Source organism: Silene latifolia, chromosome 4 (genome assembly GCF_048544455.1).
Source record: "Silene latifolia isolate original U9 population chromosome 4, ASM4854445v1, whole genome shotgun sequence".
NCBI classification, from domain to species: Eukaryota; Viridiplantae; Streptophyta; class Magnoliopsida; order Caryophyllales; family Caryophyllaceae; genus Silene; species Silene latifolia.
In genome coordinates, this window is record NC_133529.1 from 99,955,887 (window position 1) to 99,972,320 (window position 16,434).

Below are 16,434 nucleotides of genomic sequence, written 5' to 3' on the forward strand. Positions count from 1 at the left end.
AAGACTGCCGTTGCGTCTATTCCCAGGAGGTTTCCTCCTGCTTAAGAAAGATTTCCATGTTTAAGTTATGGTAGGACGGAAATAATTCGATTATCTTATGAATATTACGGGATATTATTTGCCAAAAGATAAAATTTGAGAAATATGGAATAGAAATATCGGAACATTCGAACATTCGACTCGGAATTTAACAAACTATCGAGAAAATGGAGACGGTTTTTGACCCGGACTCCGAATGTACTCTAATTACTGCCAAAACGACCGTATCGGCACGTAGATGACTTTTAAGAGGTTGACATTAATATTTGAGCAATCACTTGACGATAATCTTACGAACTGTCACAAATCGTTCCGCGAATCAAACATGCGGCCCAATCATCACCGGGTGGTTTGCGAGGGGTGCAGAAACGAGGTGTCTACACATAATAAACAACCTTAAAATTCACAACTTTACCTTTAGTCATCGCATTTGTGTCCATCTCTGGCCTTCTTTGATTACTAAATGAACGACGAACTTTAGGAAAATCAACCAAAATAATATCTCAAGTATATCAACTAATCATTCTTATCAATTAGCATTATTTATATCAATTAAGATCAATATAATAATCCCACTAATTATGGAGAGTATCTCGGCTCAACCTTAGTCTAGGATATTATATTTTGTATATGCTGTATATATATACCTATGTAATTTCACTATACTAGTTTAATTTGGACGGGGATATTTTTATAAACATTGTTATCTTTAAAACAATTTATATTTTATATTAAAATAATAATCAAATATTAAAATAGATGGTGATAATTTTATATACGCAATTAATAACTTTATTTATTTATGCGTTAAAAGTCAAAATGTCAAATAACAATTGTTTATTGCTAATTTATTGTACCCATGTTCTTGCTAAGGGTTTATTTATTTCATTAGTTTGATGCTTCATTGTTTGAAACTTGATATTGTTGGTTTTATATTAAAAAAAAGCCAAAGATTTATTTCACTTTAATATTCAACATTCAAGATTTTAAGAATGTTAAAAATCATGAAAATAAAAAACCGAGCAAAAATTTAAATAACACAAAATTGAAAGAAAAAAAAAAGCAAATGAAAGACTCAAGAAAATGAGTATTTTTATGATATATTTAGAAAAAAAATCATTTCACATCAACACTACCCTAGAAATTAAAGATCAAAATAGTTAAACTCATTAAAATATATAAAAAAAATGATACAAAGTTGACCTGATCTTCAAAAAATTAGGAGATTCACGAAAAATTCAGAAAAATAGGTAATAAAGGGGAATAATATAAGATTGGATAATCAAACAACTAAAATAAAATAAAATAAAATCAAGCAATAAAACAAAAACAATATCAAATGATTGAACAACATATAATTAAACAACTAAAATAAAATCAAGTAATAAAACAATATCAACATCAAAATCAAACGATTAAACAAACTAATTTGATAATAAGCCTTATAAGATATATATAATCGAAATATAAAATAGAAAACTGATTAAACAATATATATATAATCAAACGATTTGACAACGATCCAATATCTAACTGAAATATAGAAGAAATAAAACAAAATAAACGAAAATCGGAACAAAACATACAAAACAAATCAAACGGAAATCAAATCGAAATACATAAAAACAAGTGAACTACAAACGAAAATTAATATTAGAAAACAAACTTTGATAGAGAAATAATTTATGAGACTCAACGAAATTGGGGGAAATATGTTGTTTGAATTGAGAATCTGAATCTTAATATATAAATACTGTTAAAATGCTAACCAAAAACAATCCTCATATCCACGTGGCAGTAGACAAAGTCATCCAAGATCCTACATGCATGTGTTTATATTTGTGAAGTGAGTTATTCTAAGAAGAAATTGAAAAAAAAAAAAAAAAAAAAGACACATCAAGCGGACAAGTGTTGTCTCATGTTTCCATCTTCCCAAACCCTAATTTATGATTTCAACTTTTAACTAATAAAGGGACGCTCCATCTTCCATTTAAAATTTAATTTAATGACTCATATTTATTGATTTTACGTTTCTTGGTCTATTAATATGTTGTTGATTCAATGCATAATAATATCCAAAATGATAGATATTGAAAGTTTATATATATATATATATATATATATATATATATATATATATATATATATATATATATATATATATATAGAATTAGGTTCAAATGAGTCCACCTTCCTTAGGTGAGTCCATGAGTCCTAATCTTAGCCATTAGATTATAACAAAATCAATGGCTAAGATTAATTCTGAAAATAAAAGTCCATATAAAACCCCAACAAACCCTAATTTCATTCATTCTCATTTGCCTCCCTCACTCTCACTTCTCTCTCTAAATCCCTCCTCCCTTCTTTCTCCACCCAACCCGCCGCCTACCCTCGCCGCACCCAACCCGCCGCCTCCACCGCTGCTCCTCCCGCCACCCTTTGCCTGTTCTCTTCTAACGCCACCTACCCCTGCCGCCGACGCCGGACGCAACCCTAGGGCCACGCCGTCACCTCCTTTCCTCTTTTCTTCTTCCTCCTCTCTTCCTTTCTTCGACCACCACCCCACCATATCTCGATTCTTCAGATCTACTGTCCGCCGCCCCTCCTTCCCCTTTCTCCTTTCAATTTTTTTATTTTTTTTATTTTTTCAGATTGGTGGTTGCTTGGTGTTGGTGTGTCGTCGGCCATGTATTTTTTTTCCAGATCTGGTTGCAGGGCGTCGTGGTGGTTGCAGGGTCACGTGGTGGTCGTGGTGGTGGGCGTGGGGTGTGGATATGTGTGGTCGTTTTTATTTGTTTTTTCTGATTTTTTTTTATTCTTTTTTCAGATTTTTCCTCCATTTGCGGTGGTGTTGGTCACGGTGAAGTCATGTATGGTGGTGGGGTTCGTGGTTGTTGTCGATGGTTGGAGGAGTCGTGATTGGACTCGTTTTTCAGATCTACTCCTTTTTTTTTTTTTTTTTTTTTTTGGTGGGGTGAGTCCGGGATTTAAGTGTTTATTTGTCAGGGTTTGTGGTGGCGCGGAGGTAGTTCTGCCGCCTCTCTCCTATCTCTCTTTTTTTAAATCTTCAGATCTTGCCGCGGGTGAGGGTCAGTGGTGGTTGTTGACCGTGGTGGTGGTGATGTGGGGGCTGTCGTGTGGTTGTTTGTTTTTTTCAGATCTGGCCACGGATATATGGACTAAAGTTTCAAAGATATGGACTAAAGTTTAATTGATTATTGACTGAAGTTTCACTTAACACCACGTTATATGGACTAAACTTTCACATGACATGGACTAGACTAAGTTTCACATGACATAGACTAAAATTACATTTCTAAGAGATTAAAGTTTCATAAAGCATTAAAATTACATTACATAAATTCAAATTACTATAAAGTTACAAGAAAAAAACATAAAGTTTCAAAACTTATGATTAAAGTTACAGTTATAAAACATTAAAGTTATATCATAAAATTATAATATTTACATAAAATTCATAAAAATTATAAATTAGTAAAATTAAATAAATTCAATTTTTTATATTAGAAAATGGTTAAAAAATTAAAGTTTCAATTTTTAGTATTAAAATTTCATTCGTAAAATATTAAAGTTACATAAGTTTTATTTATAAATCAGTAAAAATAAATAAATTCAAAGTTTAATATTAAAAATTAGCTAAAAAAAATAAAGTTTCAATTTTTAGCATTAAAGTTTCATTCGTAAAACATTAAAGTTATATTTATAAATCTGTAAAAATAAATAAATTCAAAGTTTAATATTAAAAATTAGCTAAAAAAATTAAAGTTTCAATTTTTAGCATTAAAGTTTCATTCGTAAAACATTAAAGTTATATTTATAAATCTGTAAAAATAAATAAATTCAAAGTTTAATATTAAAAATTTGCTAAAAAAAATTAAAGTTTCAATTTTTAGCATTAAAGTTTCATTCGTAAAACATTAAAGTTATATTTATAAATCTGTAAAATTAAATAAATTCAAATTTTAATATTAGAAATTGGCCACAAAAATTAAAGTTTTAATTTTTAGCATTAAAATTTCATTCATAAAAGTTAAAATTATAATTGTAAAGAAGTAAAGTTAAACTAATAAATTAAAGTTTCAGTTATAAAACATTAAAGTTTTCATCTTAAAATTGTAAAATCTCAACCATCAATTTTAGAGATCAATGGTTAGGATTAGGACTTAGTGGACTCACCATTTTAGTTGGACTCATTAGAACTTGCCTCTATATATATATATATATATATATATAGTGTAAAGATCATCTAAGTCTACCTCTTACATTTGAGTCCATAAGTTCCCTTTAGAGCCATTGGATGAGGAAGATGGAGGGTTGAGATTGGAAGCAAAAAAAAGGAGGATTAATGCCTAATAAAACACTTCCCCTCTCTAATTTACTAATTCACACTAATCAAATATTAATCCACTATATAACCTTTATTTTTCCACCAACTTCTCTCTCATTCACACAATTCACTTCTCTACTCCCTCTCTAAAACCCAAATTAATTCAAAACCCAAATAATACTCTCATCCTAACAAACACAAATAATTCAAAATCTAAAAAATAAAAAAAATTCCCTCCATTTTCCTCTCCCACCCACCCCCACCGGCCCTACTCACGACCACCACCCACTCCCACCCGACACCACCACCCACCCTCCCTCCCTTCTTCCCGACCCACCAGCCTGCTACCACTAGCCCACCACAAACCAACTCCCGTCACGCCCTCCCACGACCCGCGACGTCGACACACCATTTGCCACCACCCACCCTACCACCACGATACCCCACATCCGCCACCCACACACCACTGCCGCATCCCCCACCACCATTACCGCACACCTCCGCCAACACAACAGCCACACACAAGCACCTCCACCGCCGACCTCGACTACCTCCTTCTCCTTTTTCGATTCAGATCTGTCAACCTTTTTTTTTTTTTTTTTTTTTTTTTTTTTTTTAAATTAGTGGGCTGGGGTTGTTATTATTGTTGTGGCATTGCTTTCCTCTTCCCTTTCTTCTCCTCTTTTTGCGATTTCCAGATCTGCCATTTTTTTTATTTTATTTTTTTTAGTGGGTTGGGTGGTGTTTTAGTTTTGGTTTTTTTTCCTTTTTAGTTTAGTTTTTTTTTTCCTTTTTTTCTCCCTCCTCTTCTTCCTTCACGTACAGCTAGCTTGTTCTTTTTTTTTTTTTTTTTTTTTTTTTTTTTTTAGTGGGCTGGATGGGTTGTGTTTTAGTTTTGGTTTTTTTTCTTTTTTTTTTCTCCCTCCTCTTCTTCCTTCACGTACAGTTTTATTGTTTTTTTTTTTTTTTTTTCTTAGTTTAGTGGGCTGGGTGGGTGGTGTTATTGTTTTGGGTTTTTTTTCCTTCCTTTCACGTATAGGCTTTTTTCTTTTTTTTTTCGTATGTTATATGTATATTATGTACTTTTTTTTACGGTAATAAATGTTTACCTTTTTTTCAGATTTTTTACGGTAATAATTAAAATTGGTGTTAAAATTACAATTTTCTGAGTATATTGGTGTTAAAATTACAATTTTCTGTTAAAATTACAATTTTCTCCATTAAAATTACACTTTTTGTTGTTAGAATTACACTTTTTCTCGCTAGAATAACACTTTTTAGGCTAAAATTACACTTTTTGTTGTTAGAATTACACTTTTTTCCGTTAGAATTACACTTTTTTCAGTTAAAATTACACTTTTCTTCATTAAAATTACACTTTTTTCTGTTAAAATTATACTTTTTTTGCTAGAATAACACTTTTTTTGGCTAAAATTACACTTTTTGTTGTTAGAATTACACTTTTATATTAGAATTACACTTTTTTCTCGTTAAAATTACACTTTTCTTCATTAAAATTACACTTTTTTCTCGTTAAAATTGTACTTTTTCTCGCTAGAATAACACTTTTTCGCTAAAATTACACTTTTTGTTGTTGTTAGAATTACACTTTTTCTCTTAAAATTACACTTTTCTCCGCTAAAATTACACTTTTTCTGCTAGAATTACACTTACTAATATTGGACTAATGTTACACTCTCCATGGACTTGGTCATATTCTCATATTCTCATTGGACTAATGTTACACTCTCAATGGACTAAAATTACATTCTCAAAGTGGATTTGAAATTATACTTTTCGGACTAAAATTACACTTTTCGGATTAAAATTACATTCTCCTCGACTCAAAATAACAATCTCATTGGGTGAAATTACACTTACCGGACTAAAATAACACTTTTTGTCATTAAAATAACACTCGTAAAATGCTAAATTACAATAACTTGTGATAAAATGACAAAAATTCCAAATATTATTCGTTAAAATCACTCGGAAAAGATTGAAGTTAAACTTGTAAAACGCTAAATTCTCGAAAATATTTCTTAAAATTACACTTTTTGCCGTTAGAATTACACTCGTAAAATCCTAAAATGTCGAAAACTTGTCTCGAAAAAAAAAACGAAAAAAACGAAACAAAAAAAAACTTGTCTCGGAAAAAAAAAACGAAAAAAACCAAAACAGGGAAAAATGTTAACAAAATTTTCATAAACTTTGAAGTATAAGACAAAATATGGTGTTAATTGTGTATGATAATGAATTAGTGAATGTATTATTAAAACTAGAGAGAGAAGTGAATTAATTAGTGTTAAGTGTGTTTTTTGCTTTCAATCTCAACCTTCCACCATGCATGATCCAAGGGTTGTGGGAGGGACTTATGGACTCAAAAAAAAAGGGACTTAGAAGAACTTTGCTCTCTCTCTCTCTCTCTCTCTCTCTCTCTCTATATATATATATATATATAATATATATATATATATATATATATATATATATATATATATATATATATATATATATATATATATATATATATATATATAGATAGAAATAGGATCTCGTGTGAACTTAAAGTTCGGTGCGAACTTACGAACTAGCCTATAATTGTTAGGTCAACAAAATAATCTAACAATCTTGACTTATTCTCTATTCTTTGTATCACTGACATTTCACATGCCTCACATTTCTAATTACCAATTACAATCAATCTACTCCTCTCCCACAAACCTACTCACATCCGTCGACGACCACCGCAACTCAAAGAAGACAAAGTCGTCATATATTCTTCGCGGCGCCGGAGTTTCGCACCTTCATTGTCGGTTGTTAGCTTTTCCTGCCGTCGAGTATAGTTTCATCCGCCGTTCATACTATCGCCGTCGTTGTCGTTCATACTATCCGCCGGAGCTTCCCTTTCTATATTACACAATTGTTTGTCGGAGAACCGCTGCTCTTCTTCTGCGAAGTTTTCATTCTATCGATAACGAGGTGGTGTTTTTGGCTTAATTCGATGATGGTGTTGGTGGCTCCGGTGACATTCACCATCAGCGACCTACGGCGAGATAAAATTCTCCCATTAACCCTATTTTACGACATGCCCTTTTCCCAATTTGTTGTTATGGTATATTTATGGAAAAATTGATTTGAAATTCCAGATCTACAAAATTTTAAGCAATGGTGTACACCGGTGATCTGCAGGGGGAAGGAACGAGTAATCGACTTTTTTTGTGAGAGCATAGATTAGAGCATTTTGTGCTAGCGCGGAATTATCTTAGTAAAAAATGTATATTATGAGGCTAGAATAAGCCGTCGGCGACGGCAAGGCGGGACTACTTGTGACTGAAAGAGCAGCAATGACGAGAGTTTTATGGTTCTTAGTGATGTCGTGACTGCTATGTATGGGGCAGGTAGGGGTTAAGTTTCAGGTAGACTTGCTCGAACTTAACTTCAGAAACCTGTTCCTTTTTCTTCTGAATCTCCCTGGCTGACGAAGCAACCCTAGTGTTGGTGTTGTGCAAATGCAGTTTCTGAAGGTTTGGTAGGTTTACAAAATCAGAAGGAATGCTCTTCAACTGCTCACAAAACCTGAGAATAATTACTGATAGCATAGGAAAGTGTTCACTTGAAGCATCCCAAATCTCCAAGTTTGTGTTCCCAATAAGAAAGACTTGTAAATTAAGGAATCCTTCACTTGGAGGTTTCCAATACTTGCCCACAAATGCCTCATCTTTCAATTTTAGAACTGCAAGAGTCGGCAGCCTGGCTATGACTTCCATATGGGTCTCCCAACTTAGATAGGTCTTTTCCAAGGTTAATTGTCTTATTGTACTTGGGAAAGCTCCCTTTCCAGGGAAGAAGCTTACTTTTCCGTTTGAGCTCGACTCATTTTTCATCTTCAGAAAACTAATTGGCTGAAACACGAGTATAAATTGAAGGAGTTTGGTAAACCCTTTCTAAAGGGGAATAGGATCATACCTCTAACTAGGTAGATATACTCGTTAAGTAGTTAGATACACTATTTAAGTAGCTAGATACATTCCTTTAAGTTACTAGATACATTGTTTTAATTTGCTAGATACCCACCTTTAAGTTACTAGATACATTCCCTTGATTTGCTAGATACCCTCCTTTAAGTTACTAGATACATTTCTTTAAATTTCTATATACGCCCCGTTAACTTACTAGCTTAGATACACGCATTTAAAGTGTTAGGTACGCTCCTTTAAGTTACTAGATACATTTATTTAAATTGCTACATACACTCCTTTAAGTAACTAGATACATTTCTTTAAATAGCTAGATACACTCCCTTAACTTAACACATACCATTAAATTGTTAGATACTCACCTTTAAGTTACTGGATACATTTCGTTAAATTGCAAGATACACTCCTTTAAATAACTAGATACAATTTTTTACGTTTCTAGATACGCCCCGTTAACTTACTAGATACACGCATGTAAAGTGTGTTAGATACGCACCTTTAAGTTATTAGATATATTTCTTTAAATTGCTAGATACACCCCTTTAAGTAACTAGATACATTCTTTTAAATAGCTAGATACACTCCTTATATTTTCTTTCATTTTAACTAATGATTTCCTTTTTCAACAACTTTATCTCATTAAATTAATATCCAATTGCATGTATTTGTATGACCCGTTTGTTTTATTTAGTCATCGACTCATAGTAAATTACTCAAATAGTGTGATTGATGTCTTTTTATTTCACCTATAGGGAAAATGTTCTTATTCAAAATTGTCTTGACGTAGTGGTGGCGAAGTTAGTTACATATTGATCCCATGGAGAGAAAGATGTCAATCTTTTTAAAGGATGAACCACAAATCACCTACAACTATTCCATCAAACAGATCGACAACCATCATGTTGGACCCCATAACCACCAATCACTCGACACAAATTAATGTCGCGCACCATCGTAACCACCTATCACTCAACGTTAATGTCGCGTCGCCAAAATCCTAGGATACAACTTTCCGATATCAACAACCATCAGTCGGACCCCAGAACCACCTGGTACGATAGCGGCAACAATTTGGAGGCAACCAATTTAAGCACCACACCGAAACCTAATCCGAATGAAGTCAAATCTGGGTCGATTTGGTTCGATCCCTACAAATTCGATGTATCTCAGGCGAACATCACCGCCGTGCTTCCGATCCCAGCACCACCGTGTTCATCGGAGATGCACCGGTCTTGTGTCGGCATCATGGTGCTTGTCATCGTTGGCGGCAGCAAATCAAAGGTGAAAAGAGGCTGATATCCAGAAGATGGAGAAGGGAGAGTGAGGAACAAGTCGCGGAAGTGTAAAGCTTCATCGGCGATGTTGTCGTCTAGGTCTGGCACCGGCGCACGAGGTTATAAGGTGTGGGACTGTGGGTAGGGTGAAAGAGAAAGAGGGATGTGGGCCAGTGTGAAAAGGCAGTGGAAATAACATATAACGTGATTGATATGGATAATGTGTGATTTGAGTTTTTTAACTTAGTTCGTACGGTTCGCACCGAACTTTAGTTCGCACTGACTCGACCCTATATATATATATATATATATATATATATATATATATATATATATATATATATATATATATATATATATATACCAATTTAAGAGAGGATCTTTTCTTTGTACCAACATAGTATAAGAAGGAGGACGCACACCCAAGTGCTCATTATAAGTGATTGGGATATTACCACGAAATTGTTTAATGAATCGTAATCGTATTGCGGAGATGACAAAAACGCCTAGCGCCTATCCACGGCATAACGGCAAAACGGTGTCTCTCCTTCCGCAGTTATCAATTCAGTTTGAACAAAATGTGTACCCTCACTAAACCTTCTTATTTTATGTTGATAGGTAATAAAACCATCTTAAAATAATAACACATCCATGGTTTAATATATAACTTAATCAAGTGTCATCATAATTCAACAAAGGATTTAGCCTATTAGGCTCATCCTTAGAGTAAAATAAATTTAAAATAAGAAAAATAAAAACAAGAAAACTTACAAATTTAGATTGTGCTCAGTATAGAAGACTAACGGTTGACGAGATTTTATTAATAATAAAGAAGATTTACAAGGGGGAGAGAAAGAGAGTTAAGAGAGAGGGGTAGGAGAAGCCTGCCTAGAACTAAAACATTTGCCCGTTTATATAGGCAAAATGAAAACTATTCACAACTATTACAAAACACTTTATTAGTGTTTAAAAACTATTGCAAAATTAGTGCGGGAACTGTTATTAGTGCCCATTATTGCCCATGTTGCTTATTATTGTCCATGCTATCATGCGTCATTGCATGCGTGTCTTCTGAGTGGTTTTTATTCCACTATTTTCCCTTTGTCTTTTGATTTGGCATCTTTGGCCCTTTTATTGATTATTTCTTCTTCTATTAATAATTGGACTTGTTTCGCTTCCATTTCTTGAGCATCTTGAAGAAGTTCAAATTTATTCTTGCTATTGGATGCTGTTGATTTTGTCATTGATACATCGCTTGTCTGGGATTTATTATCCTCTTGCATTTGTCTTTGAGCTAAAGCCTTTTCTGCCAATTTAGCATAATAACTGAGAATTTCAACTTCGTTTTATTTTTTGCCCGAAATAATTCTTCGTAGTGGTAAAATTCAATTCGCGATTCTTCCGCATTGAAGATGATCATACTATCAATTTTGTCTTGAATTAAATTGATTGTGTAAATACACTTTAACTCATTTGTATCTTTATCTTGTCTCATCATTGCTTCCCAAAAGCGAGAATAAGATTCTCGTTTTAAACAAAATAATTTGAGATCATTATATCCTGTTTTTGGGATAAATTTCCAAATCCAGGGAATAGAAAATTCAATAAAGAAATTTAATTGAATAATTCCAGGGATATCATCCTGATCAGTTTTTTGAAGCAAATCTTTCCATTCGTCATAAAGATTTTTAAACATTTGTGGCAGAATGTTTTCATTAGTTCCATAAAATTGCCACCATTTGATTAACCAATTTGGTAAATTTTGTTCAAAAACTTAAGGTAAATTTTTATTAGCCATGTGTGGCTCTTCGTAGGATTTTCATATAAGAAAACTTTATCAAAAGCCTGGACATAATCCCAATAATTGTATTCAACTTTGATATTATTTTTGTTTATCAAAGTTTTAGAAGTAGATGGAGTTATTCCCCATTCTTCAATGGATATTATCCTTTTGATATTAATTTTTGAAAATTTCCAAAAATTTCATGGATCCTCCCAATGATTAAAATTGCATTCATTATCAGAAAGGATTCCTTCATAAAAACTTCGACTTTTATAAGTCTCCATAGGATATTGATTATTCGTTAAATAACGGTTATATAATAACCAGGGATTATCTTCCCATTTCTTGTCAGAATTTTGGAGTATAATAATCTCTCTTTCTTCTGGTGATTTCACCATTTTCTCTTTTTCATCAAGAGATTCTTTCATAATTTTTTTGAAAGATGGAGAACTTATATTAAGTTCTTTTTGTTTCCATATTTGGAATTCTTCAAAATCTTCCTTTGTGATATTATCACATAAATTTTTGGCTATTAGCCTTTTTCACCATATTGTGCCAAAATATTATTTGGTCTTATATAACCAGATGATGATCCGGTCTGGGTTATTCCCGTTTTGATAATTTCGAATGATTGTCCGGGTTATTCCCATATCCAATAATTGAGGATAATTGTCTGTGTTATGGGTATTCCCATATCGATAATTGAGGATGATTGTCTTCCTCTCCCTCTATTAGAAGGATAAGAAAAGCGGCCACGACCACGGCCTCGACCAAACTCCATTCCTGAAACAATTAACAAACTCTTATAGAGTTAAATACTCCCTTGTTAAAAAATCAGGAGATGATTATCGAGATCCTTTTTTATAATGTATTTCAAAATCAAAAGGGGCTAAATGAGCTTGCCACCTTGCAAACATTTGTTTGGAAACATCATGTTTAAAATCTTTTTAAACATAAATTTATGAGAACTACAATCGAGTTCTTATTGTAAATTTTTGGTTATATAAATCATTTTGAAATTTTAAAACACATCAGACTATGGCTAAAACTTCTTTAGCAACCGTTGCATAATTAGATTGTGCAGAATTCCATTTTCCTGAATAAAAACGGACTAAAAATTCTTGTTTATTATTAGGATCTATTTGTTTAAGAATCCCTCCATAACCAATGTCCGAAGCATCAGTTTCTACTATTTTTTCCCAATGAGGGTTTGCCAAACTAAGGCATGGTAAAGATATAACTTTACTCTTAATTTTCTCCGACTTGACTCTAGTGTGATCATTAGACCAAGCACAGGATTTTTTTCAACCTTTGTCATATAAAATAGCCGTATTTTTTGCCAAGTCATCATAATAAGGTGAAATATAATTCAAACTTCCTAAGAATCTTTGAAGTTGAGTTTTGTCAATGATTTCATCTGGGAATTTAGACCCAAATTCAATACTTCTATTAATAGGAATAATTTGGCCTTTCTCAATATTATGACCTAAAAATCGACTTTAGTCCGAAATAGAGACATTTTAGTTTTAGAAATTACTAAACCATTAGATATGACAATTTTTTTGAAAATATCTAGATGTTTAAAATGTTCTTCTATATTCATAGAGAAGATGAGAATGTCATCAATATAAACTATGATAAAATGACTATAATTGTTAAAAATATCATTCATAATTTTAAAATTCGATGGAGCATTTTTAAACCAAAAGGCATAACATGCCATTCATATTGTCCAAAAGGAACATTAAAAGCAGTTTTGTATCTGTCATGGGTCAATTTGAATCGCCAATAACTTGATTTTAAATCAAATTTAGAGAATATGAGAGCTTTATACAAACGATCTAATAAATCTTTTTTATTAGGTATTGGATATCTAATCCATTTTAAAACTTTATTTAAAGGTTTATAATTAATAACTAATCTAGGAACTCCTCGTTCCTTTTCAGCATTTTTGTTAACATAAAAAGCTGTGCAAGACCATGGTGATTTGGATGGTCCAATAAGCTTTTTCTCTAAAAGAGAACTTATTTCTTTTTTGCAAAATTCTAAATATTCTGAATTCATTTGACAAGGCCTAGCCTTGGTAGGAACATTATCTTCCCTGAAATCTTCTTCATAAGGAAGATTTACTATATGCTTTTTTCTGTTCCAAAAAGCATTAGGATGGTCATTGCAAATAGATAAAGAAAATTGGTTTTCAATATCAATAATTTTTTGTTTTAATCTAGGATTATTAAGTTTTTGATCTATAGTCAAAATGTTAACTTCATGTTTTAAAAAACTTAATTGATTTTCTTTTAAAGAAATTTTATCATAAATCTCATTTATAGCTTTCATAAAGGGTTTCATGATGAAACGGAAAGTAATAGTTTTTCCTTGATAATTTGCAGTTAAATTCTTATTATCTGCAGTAAAAGGATAATTTTTTGTTATAAAAGATGTTCCAAGAATAATAGGAACCGAGAGTTTATTTTTGACTAAAAGAAAGCTTAAAGGTATGCAGGTGTTATTAACACATATATCAGCTTTTGGGAGTTTAAAATCAATATCTAATTTATCTCCTCCTGCTTGAGATAAACTATGAGTAGTTTTGACAAAATACCTGGAGTCAATTTCTCCTTCTTGTATAACATTTAAATCGCTCCGATATCAATTAAAGCAATAAATTCTTTAGAAAATTGATTATTAATTCTAAGAAGAATCTTAACATACCATTTTTGTCCAGCAACCATATTTATGGTTTGAAGAAATTTTTTATTTTTCTCAAGTTTTGGGAGAGTATCAACAAGTTGCATAGCTTCACTACTACAAAACTTGTGATGGACATCGGACTTTTTGCTATATGGACATCGAATACACAACCGATGTAGAGTTTGGTCATGTCCATTGTGAGTTAATGGACATCGGATTTTAAACCGATGTCCATTAAAATTTGCACATCTGATTTTTAGGAAAACCGATGTCTATTTGATCAATGGACATCGGATTTTTAGGAAAACCGGTGTCTATTTGATTAATGGACATTGGATTTTAAGGAAAACCGATGTCTATTTGATCAATGGACATCAGTTTTTTTGTAAAAATCCGATGTCTATAATTATTATTTTTTATAAAAAAAAATATTACGCTGTTGCCCATATTAGTCGTACACATGATGACAATATAAAATGATTCCATATATAATCAATAAAAAATATCTGTATATAATCAATCGGTTATCCAAAGCCAATTACAAAAAAAATTCATCTACATAATGTGTCAAATTTACTTAGACGACTAACCTATACAAAAATATAAACCGATATGTAAACTGACTAATTGTTAAAAAAAAAAAAAAAGGCCGAAGAGACAAGACTACTTGGCAGCCTCAGATTTGCTCATCTCCCATTGGGCATATTACCAAGAGAATCTGGTTCAACACAACAAAGTTAACGAGAAAACAAAATATCAACATAGAAAATCCTATATAACTAACGAGACACATACATTCTTTGTATTTTAAGTATCACAACTACTAGCAATACACTCACCTGAATGTGAGGAGCTTGGAACATTTCTGTATGGCCGCTTCAACCGCCATACCGAAAAGGGTTTTTCTGAAGGTTCATAAACGGATGCATTTTCCCAAAAATTAGCTCCGTGCAGTAAAAACAGGAGGAATTAAATATGCCTTTGTCATTCCAAATCATTCTTATCTTTGAATGGATTTTAATCTACCTAGGACTCTAGGAGTAATCATCCCCTTAATTTTTCTTCCAGCTCAATTTAGTGGAGTAAACAGAGGAAACACCCTTTCTACCTCTCTCAGCTGCTTTCATCCGAACAACGTATAAGAACATTATAGAAAGGCCTTACTTGACAGAATATAGATTTGCAGCAATATTATCAGTTGCGTTGTCACGTGTCCATGACTTAACACCATTAGTGCTTCTCAACAAAATTCCACTCCCTCCAGCAACTCAAGCTTCATCCTACATGTCATCAAAGCCAATGAACCTAAGTTATTGTCTACCTACTCAAGGATAATATTCATGCCATGAAAAACGTAAAGATTCTATTGAATGGGAGGGTTGCGAACATCTTATAAACACTATTTAAACAGATAAAACCCGTTTTGCAAAAACTATACAAATTCACAGCTTATTGAGAAAATTCTTACGAATACAAATTTCAGTGCATAATCAACAGCAATATGGAACTAAAAACAATTGAATCAATAGGAGCTTAGAAAAACAAAATTACCAAGCCATGATATTGAAGTGAGACTATGTTACGAGTTACTGCACCTTGATAAGTTGAAATCTGAAATAAGAAACACAAACAACATTAAAAATTAGAGAATTATTTCAACGGATTGAACATGAATAATTCTAATGAATGTATTGATGCAAGCATTTAGATTCTTTGCTTGTCCAAAAAAGTAGAACAAAAAAACACTTGACGCCATCAAACCCTTTATTACTAAACAACTGTGAAGAAACTGATAAAAGATACTCTAACTTGATTTGCAGAAAAATGATATCCTATCGAATGTATGGACAGTGTGAAGTGTCAAGGATACCTGTAAGGAAAACACTTCTATACCAAGTAATGCATTTAAAAGACACCTAAAATTATGAGTTGATCATCATCTTAAGTCTTTGAATTTTGGCAAAATTTCAACTGAAATAGCTCCTCAGACATAGACACACAACAATATCGAAGACCACAAACTAGCTATAGGTCCTCAGAAATAGCTCCTCAGACACGCAAACACTTCAATTGAAGTCTTAGTGAGCACACAGAATACAAACTTGATGTAGAAAAGCTCTTACAAAATTGACAAAAACTGTCAAAATCGGACCCAAGTCGACCACCAAACTATCTCACAAAACTATCTCACAAAATGTTGAGATAGTTCAAGACAAAGGCAAAGTGTAACTGACACCACACTATAATGGCCAAACACTTACAGGGAAATGGAAAGTAGATAGTCATGATACTCATTCCTCTCCCCTATTTCTTAAGGAT